Source organism: Watersipora subatra, chromosome 7 (genome assembly GCF_963576615.1).
Source record: "Watersipora subatra chromosome 7, tzWatSuba1.1, whole genome shotgun sequence".
NCBI classification, from domain to species: domain Eukaryota; kingdom Metazoa; phylum Bryozoa; class Gymnolaemata; order Cheilostomatida; family Watersiporidae; genus Watersipora; species Watersipora subatra.
This window is the reverse complement of record NC_088714.1, coordinates 13,075,637-13,083,758: the sequence shown is the minus strand read 5'-3', so window position 1 is coordinate 13,083,758 and position 8,122 is coordinate 13,075,637.

Below are 8,122 nucleotides of genomic sequence, written 5' to 3'. Positions count from 1 at the left end.
GATCAACCGCGATGTTACTGACCCTAGTATTAGCAGCTCACTCAAGGGTAATATTATTCATTTTAAAAATAAAAATCAATATTCACCAATCAGTGAGAAAAAGAACCCGCCTACCAAAAACACTAATTGTTTTCATTTACCTGTTATGAAGAATTAGTAAAAGTTGTATAAACAAAAAGGTTTATCTGTGTGACGGTTAGCATCCGCTTGAGTTCCTGCTACCAAGATCAATACATTTTCCCTCTAATGAAAATAGCTACTCCGTGTCTTTTATGCCATCTACATGTCTAAGGTTAAGATGGCATGCTGATTTTGGCACATTGACTTGAGGAAAGGATGCGCGGTTTTGTTTGCTGATTTGATTGTCTGTTAATTCTATTCAGTCAGTGTAGAGCATGGACTATCTCTTTCGCGTGTTTGTTCTTAACCGCAGGAGTGGTATTATAGAATTGAGTGAGTCATATGCCTAACATCAAATATGCAATTCTTTGGATGTGTGGTAAATAATAAATTATATAACCAGAAAACACTGTCATGGCAATTATTGACTAACATCCTAAAATCTGAGATTTGATTCAATGACTTCGAGCTTTAATAATAACTATTTATCTAGCTCGCCTGAGATATAATAAAGATATTCTATCTTAGATTTATAGATATCTAGCTCGCCTGGGATATAATAAAGATATTCTATCTTAGATTTATAGATATCTAGCTCGTCTGGGATATAATAAAGATATTCTATTTTAGATTTATTGATATCTAGCTCATCTGGGATATAATAAAGATATTCTATCTTAGATTTATAGATATCTAGCTCATCTGGGATATAATAAAGATATTCTATCTTAGATTTATTGATATCTAGCTCGTCTGGGATATTCAACTAAGGTAATAACTGGCTCTTCGTTTACTTAATCTTCTGGTTGCTGTGTCTGTTCGTTTTATGTACTTTCGCATGGAATTAGGAATGAGTGATTATGTTTCATTATGTATCACATAAATTTTTCCTGTAGGCTTATAGAGCGCTCATTAGAAGTCAGGGTGACTGCATAATAGAAATTGAAATAACACCTATGTATATATATATATATATATATATATATATATATATATATATATATATATACATATATATATAAAATTGTTTCCTCACCCCGGATACCCCGCATGGGTGGTAAATTCTGCTTTAACTCGGGTCTACTACCAGAGACCTGGGAGTTTGAGCACTCGCCTCAAGATCTTAGCTGTTCCCAATAGCGCACTTTTTTGCAACTCACCAGTGCACAAACATATATATATATATATATATATATATATATATATATATATATATATATATATATATATATATATATATATATATACATATATATATAAAATTGTTTCCTCACCCCGGATACCCCGCATGGGTGGTAAATTCTGCTTTAACTCGGGTCTACTACCAGAGACCTGGGAGTTTGAGCACTCGCCTCAAGATCTTAGCTGTTCCCAATAGCGCACTTTTTTGCAACTCACCTGAGTTGATTGCTGTTGGTATTTGGGCAAGCCACATTTTATGCGCCGGTGTTATTGCGCCCAGTGCCCCAATGACTACTGGGATTACAGTTGTTCTTACACTCTAGCATTTTTCAATCTCTTCTCCAAGAGGGAGATATTTCTTTGCCTTTTCTTTTTCTATGCTGGCTATATTGTAGTCATTGGGTACTGCTATATCTATTATAGTAGCCCTCTTGTTCTCCTTGTCTACCACCACTATATCTGGTTGGTTTGCTATATATATATATATATATATATATATATTATATATATACATATATAAATACATATATATGACGTAATAGGAATACGTCTTCTTTAGCAATGTTCCCAAACTTTATCTCCAACAAGTAAAGCTTACACGCTTGGTCTTTCATCACTTGCTTATATATCAAATTGAGTTTTTGAAAGCGCTTATATATATATATATATATATTATATATATATATACATATATAAATACATATATATGACGTAATAGGAATACGTCTTCTTTAGCAATGTTCCCAAACTTTATCTCCAACAAGTAAAGCTTACACGCTTGGTCTTTCATCACTTGCTTATATATCAAATTGAGTTTTTGAAAGCGCTTGCTTTATTGTATTAGGTAGTTGACATGCGTTTAACTATTGGGGTAGTCCTCACTAAGTCATTGGCAGAACAGAGGTCACACTTCTTTAGTAGTATTTAAAGTTCAAGGACAGACTACCCAAATTATACTGTTGCTGTATAATATAGCTAATGAAAAAAGAGTTGTATCGGAACTTGCTAGATACTATTATCAGACAAGCTCAAAAAGTAGTGAACAGGTAGATTCCGACACACCGGATAGTAAAGACAGTACAAGATCAAGACACTTAGCTATGAGATCCTCCAAAAACTTGTTTCATACGTAAAGTTTGTGGTCCAACTTTATGTGATACCATATTAGGAATCAATGCGAGACACTTAGCTATGACACTTAGCTTCTAAAAACATTAATCATACTTGAGTGTGTAGTCCAATTTTAAGTGATACTATATTAGGAGTCACTTACCTATGGGACACAGGACACTTACCTATGAGATCCATTACAAACTTTTTGAGGTTAAACAGCTCCATACTCTCAAACCTCAGCCATTGCAGCTATTCAGCTTACATAAGGTATACTGTCTATTTCAGATCTGCTATGATGTCCATAAGCCACAGTACCAAACCCTTTACATACCTGCTAAGAGAACTGCACTAAGTATACAGATGACTCCGATGGTCCTCACACCTCTTGCGTTTTTCATGCTGATGTGTCTTAGACAGTCCACAGCAACAATGATATAAACTTGCAGCCAATTCTATCATCTGCCTGAATGTCTACTATTAAGCTTACTGACATGAGCTACTACTTCCTCAATAGAGGCCATAAACCGTAACTTTTGTATTGACAATATGTCCTGTTACATTTGTTTATATTCAGTGGGCTGGTGGATTATGTCTAGATGCTTGAATGATTTCGATGTACGTAACTTTTGTCGCTTCACGCATCGTAATGCAATTCTGCCAGCAGAAAGGAGAGAGGAGAAAAGGAATAAAGGATAGGCTAGAGTAGACAGATAGAGATAGATGATTCATAGATACATTGCACCATTAGAGGTAATATATTATATACAAAACTCTTATTCTTTTATAACTCAATTATTAACTTTTTTAGGTACGAGAGTTTTAAATCAGGCTACATCTATGAGTTGCTTCTGATCGAGTTGTGTGTCCGCTTGATATTTATAATACAGTTTATAAATATATGTATAATACACATATATATACATTTATATGTATATATAGATGTATAAATATATATGTCTATATATACATACAATATATATAAAAAATGGTATATATACAATTTGTATATATATAAATATACATATATTTACCTATATTTATATGCATATTTATATATAGACTTTCAGGCTTTTACTTGGTACATAATTTATGTAGTCAAAATGTGTGAAGTGTAATATAAGCGCAGTATCAAAGCGCAAAATGCACAAATTTTCCATGACATTAATTATTTTGAGCACGACTGTATATATATGTACTGTAAAACCTCTAATTGAACGTCACCACTATTTGACCGCCACTTTGACATTATTTGATTTTTACGAGCTCATAATATCAACTGGTCAGTAGGAAGGTGTCCACAATATCGTATTAATAATTAATCGTTTATATCAATAACAATTAATTATCTTGTTGTCCAATATTATTCTAAAGCGTTTCGTTTTTTTTCACTGAAGCTTTGTAAGCAACACCATAGCAATAATCAATGAAGGTCTCAGGCTAGTGGTAGTTGTCTGTTTAACACAGTGTTTATACTTCGAAGTAGTCTACATATATAAAAAACGGCTTAAATTGAAGATGGTAAATGAACTTTCAAAGCAACACTATAAAAATAACTACTAACTGTCTAAGGCTAATAGTGGTTTTTTGTTTAACGCAGTCCTAATATTTCGAAGGACGTGCATATGAAAACCGGTTCGCACGTGTTAAGCCAAAGGTTACGTTTAACGAGCAAACACTTGCGCGTTACATTAGTGCTAAATGCAGCGCAAGAAAGTTTCTTTGGTTTCTTTTGGTTTCTCGATGCACATTTACTAAGAGATATTTGACAAGTTAGAAGCAAGTTAGCAGATTTATTGCTTCCAAAAGGTTTAATATTGCTCCACCAAAAAAGAGAGCTAAATATAGGCGACATTTGCTTCACCCGGGATAGGGCTAAATTTATGTTCCGAAAGTTTTGACAAACTATTTGAAAAATAGACCACCAGCCTCTATTTGAACATCGCCTCTAATTGACCACTACTATAGGAAAAAGGTTGAAAAATAGAGCGCCATGGCGTTCAATCAGAGGTTTTACGGCATATACAGTTCATGTATGGTATATATGTAGGGTATATATATAGGGTATATATATGTACATGAATGTATACATAGCTGCGACGCTGAATGACTGTTAATGTAAAGGGAGTGGGCATGATCTTATACACATTGTTTTACCTTATTACTATACTTTTTAAATTTTTTATCAACATATTTTATTAACATAAAAGGAGTTTAAGAAACATTTTCAGTACTCAATTGTTTTATGTTAATGAAAGCTTGTAATTGGCTTAATGCAGCTTTCTATTTACGACCATGTTTCCATTAGAACCATGGTTACTGTACTAACAGAATCTGTGAACTAAGTTCCAGTAACTAATTAATTTGCTGTGAATTTACAGACTTATAATGAGTATCTGTGTGCATGAATATGCTTCATGTTTCATGCACTTGAACTTTTACACTATTATTCTGGACAAAAGTTTTTGTTTTATGTGCCAGATGTTTTAGTATACTATAGAAGTTTCATCATCTTTCAGCTATGTCTGATAGTTTCACACTTGAGAAATGTTATAGCTGTGTGCGAATTAGAGAGTTGAAAGATAAACAGCTTTGTCAGTCTACAACTGGTAGGTAAAGTTTAAGGCCCTCACAGTCCTTGCATATTAGTAACAGGCCGAAAAATGTGCCATGCAGAATGCGCCCATACAACGAGAGTGTCAAAACAGTTGGAAGCCAATCAGAGACGAAATGATGAACTGTAATACTGGCATAGTGCCATTGAAGGCTTGTGAGATTGACAAGCAGGGTGACTGCTATTATATATATTTTATACAAACCAGTAATTACTGATTCCATTCACAAGCAGACGGTGATTAAGCGATGTGCAAAAGAGTTGAAATTGACCAATAGGCAACGAGTAAAGCATAGACAGCTAAGGACAAAAATAGAAAAATCTAGTGACTCATTATTCATATGCTATTGTACGGCACTGAAAAGGAAGTCGATATATAACAGCAATCATGGCATCTACAATGACTCTCTGGTCAGGCTTTTTTATTCATACAACTATGGAAGAGAAAGAAGGAACTAAATTTGATTTGACTAGAGGTTGACTTTTTGCAAGCAAAACACGCCTGCCCTCTATCATGAGGTCTTAGATTGGCACGTTTTTACAAGAAGCAGAGACGACGATTTTAAGAGTAAATCTGACAATAAGTCTGACGATTTTAAGAGTAAATATTTTCATGATACTTTGATCTTAAACAAAAGACCAAAATCATTAAACAAAAAGCGATTAACTCTTTCGCTAAGGAATTGTTCGCTTGTTCTCATGGAATTAATTTTTGTCGAAGGTTTTTCGGCCGACGACCACTCAGCATCTTTGTTTTAAAAGCTAGAGTTTTATTCATAGAGTTTCGATCTTAAGTTTTTTGAAATTCACATAAAACTCTGCACAAGAATCAATGTATTAGAAGTTCAAAAGCCATGTTTAATATTTTTCTAGTTCACTAAAACTAGTTACAAATGAAAAACTACAGTTTTTTGCAGTTTGACTAAAGGGCAGACCTCATTTTCTAATACAATAATATAGTTATCAAAAATATCAGAGCCTAATATTAAAGAATTTCACTAGCTAGAGCTGTAAAAATGTTTAGATCGCTGTTTACATTTTTCTGTTCATCCGTCTCAAAGCTTCAAACTAAAAATATTTTGAGACCACAGTCTTATGCTGTGAATTCTTAGTGAAAAGGAAACTAACATCTTTGTATCGTTTGAGCAAAATCATAATAAAATGTCTTAAAATTAATTCTATGATTCGTGATGAGTGTTTTTGTATAGGTACTAAAGCGAGCCGTTATAACGGTCTACCGTAGTGGAAGAGTTAAAATGCGAGTCATTTGAAAGTTTTAGGTTCAGCGTGTTCTAAAGCCTGCTATTCATATTTTGTTCCTGAACAAAGCATCTATTCAAGAGAGGACAACTCTTGTTTAAGTCCAAGACAAATTTGTAGACAATTCACACACTCACTGGTTTGGTGAATACAACTCACTCCGTATGGCTGTATTGGGCCCTTTAACTTCAGCAGGCTAAATCTCGTCATGCTTTGTTGATAACTCTTTTTGAGACTTTTGGAGACGAGAAGATAATATTTCAAAGGGAAAGGTTAGTAAAATGAAATGTATTTGTATATAAGCTTCTGAGATACGCTTTATGTGTTTTGTAAGAAACATAATGGAAGTGACACAATAATGGAAGAGTTGATTTCATTTTTCCGCTAGCCGAATGCCTGGCATTGCATGATACCAAAATAATTATCTGGTCAATTAGGAAAATCTGCACCAGAGCATGAACCGCTTCAGAAGCCAGCTTAATAAACATTATGTTACGTTACGCGTAATGATCAAGCGTGCTAGTTAAAAACCCAAGCGCTTTAATCGTTAGTATTTTAACCGATGTAATGGGTATGACCACAATTAATCCAATGTATCTCCAGAAGCTTTGGCGGCTTAATAGGTAGACTTACTGTCTCCAGAACCAGAGATGCTGAAATCGAATCCAATATAAAGTGCATTTTAGTTCCTATAACTTTATCGCTATAACTGGACACACAGACACTGTAATTTATATAGATGTAGCAATGCAACAACTAGTGAAAATTGTGAGCTTCAAAGAGCTGAGCATACAGAAATAGCTGAAACCCGCATATCAATATTTAAAAGCCTATATATAAAACATTGCGCTTTCAGAACCCTAAATGTAATAACTCAACTTGATAGACCTATATAAAAAGTAAAATGTCAGCCAAATAAATACTTAAATAATTCAGCTACTCAAATACTTTTTAACGTCCTTGAAAAAAGCAAATAAAAACAAGATAATGTAATTATGTAAATTAGGCATACAAATATTGCTTTGAATAAAATTGTGACAAACGGTTTTGCCACACAAAATAACACTATTATATTTATGCAAATCAGAATAATTTAATTTGCATAAATATAATAGTAATAATGCAAATTAAATTAATAATAAAAGATTAATCATGTAAAATACAAAATAATGTTGTTTTAGCTCTATAGTTTTTTGTAACTGTATCACTCCTGATGGAGTTTCTGTGATAACCAATAAAATAGGTTTCAAATTGGCACAGTGGCTCTCTCTGCTAGGTAACAACACCCTTGTACAGTAATACACTGGCTGTTTTCATCCAGTGAGTTGGTGAATGGTCTACAATTTTGTCTTGGACTTTAGCAAGATTTGTCCTCTCTTGAATCAATACTCTGTTCTTAATTTGGTATTTGTCTTGCCTTTTTGGGTGCTAGTATCAGACCATACATTGTGTATTCAAATATGTAACCTTTCCTAAAAAAAAGTTTAAAAAGCTGACTGAGCAGTTAATAAATTTTGGTTGACAGACTACCTTTTGTCTTGGTTGCAGCTGTCAAGATTTTAGATAAATCATGATTATTAAAAACACTTTATCATTTATGTATCTGGTTAATGCGTTTCCATCTCATATCTTACTGGCTCTAACTGAGATGTCCAATTTGCTTTAATTTAGATTGATTAAATGTCATCATTTGAAAACATGATTTATAGATAAAAAAAATAATTGAAGCCTGTTTTTCTCTGGTTCCTGAGTGCTCTTCAGATCTAGTAGATCTTTTTAAATTTGCCTATTTTGTTGTATATTTATTGTCTGGTTTATTGTTCAGTATTAATTTTT